The 1,039-nt window shown below is 61.6% G+C and overlaps 1 protein-coding gene across 1 annotated transcript in view; it reads right to left on the reverse strand.

Moving 5' to 3' along the window:
- CD47 (CD47 molecule) overlaps positions 1 to 794 on the reverse strand; it is a 42,327-nt gene extending 41,533 nt beyond the window's left edge. The window contains exon 1 of the mRNA XM_011932738.1: positions 674 to 794. The gene's annotated coding sequence lies outside the window, so the exon portion shown is untranslated. The remainder of the gene's footprint in view (positions 1 to 673) is intronic.
- Positions 795 to 1,039: the final 245 nt, after the last annotated feature.

The raw sequence follows: 1,039 nt of genomic DNA on the forward strand, positions 1-1,039 counted from the left end.
ACCGCGGCCGTTGACGCGGCGCCCTACCCAGTAGCAGGCTCCAGACCCGGGGCCCGCCTGCCCGCTCCACGGAGACCAGATGCCTGCTCCAGGGCAGTGGCACGCGCCGCGCTTCCCGGTCACGTCCTGTCGCACCCGCCCGCCCCTAGGGTCCGCGTGCTCTCCCGCCGCAGGAGGCTGAGCCCTGTGTTCTCACGCTCGCCGTGGACCTCCTTGCACCCGTCCCTCTCCGCGGGTCTGTTCCTGCCTTTCGCGCGGCGCTGGGCCCCACTGTCCTCTCGCTCTACTTTTTCCCTCCTTGCTGTCACTCCCACCCTCGCGCTTCAGGGGCCAGGCCCCGCCCGCCCCGCCCCAGCCCTAGCCCTAGCCCTAGCCCTCGCCCTCGTCTCTCCCTGGACCCGACATCCGATTGCGCGCGTGGACCCGGACGCCTTCTAGGCTTTCACCAGCACCCACTTCCACCGAACGCAGCCGTTTGTCCCCGAAGCGCCCTCCGCGTGGGGGAGTCTCGCTGCTTCCAGCGCGTCCCTTAGCCCGAGGCCGCCACGCCCAGGGCAGGGCGGCGGCCCGGTGCTTGCCCGCAGGGAGCTTCCACTTGCTCCTGGCGGGCTCTGCGTTCCGCTCGTCCACTCACTCTGCTGTTTCCTATGCGGTTCTCTTCCCTCTTTCTCACTTGATTCTTTAGTGTTTTCATCCTCTGATCAGGAAATTCCGGGCAAATTAACGGTGGTAAACATTGTTACCTGCGAACACCGCCACCACCGGGACTAGCGAGTATTGTCGCAAACAGGCATTAGCAGCGTATCCAACACATCCCCACCAGCAAGGTTCTTCAGCTTGGTTTGTGACTGCCCCGTGTGCAGCCCTCTGCGCTGCGCTTGGGTTTAACATGCTTGAAAAATGGGTTCGAAATGTGGCCGCAAGCCACAATAGGGACAAGGCTTCCGAATTTATCGCTGAATCACACAGGCCACATCATTCATCCTGAAGCAAAAATACTTTTAACAGTATTTTTACTTTTGAAGATACTTTTAACAGT

This window comes from Colobus angolensis, unplaced genomic scaffold (genome assembly GCF_000951035.1).
Source record: "Colobus angolensis palliatus isolate OR3802 unplaced genomic scaffold, Cang.pa_1.0 Scaffold98, whole genome shotgun sequence".
In the NCBI taxonomy this organism is placed as follows: Eukaryota; Metazoa; Chordata; class Mammalia; order Primates; family Cercopithecidae; genus Colobus; species Colobus angolensis.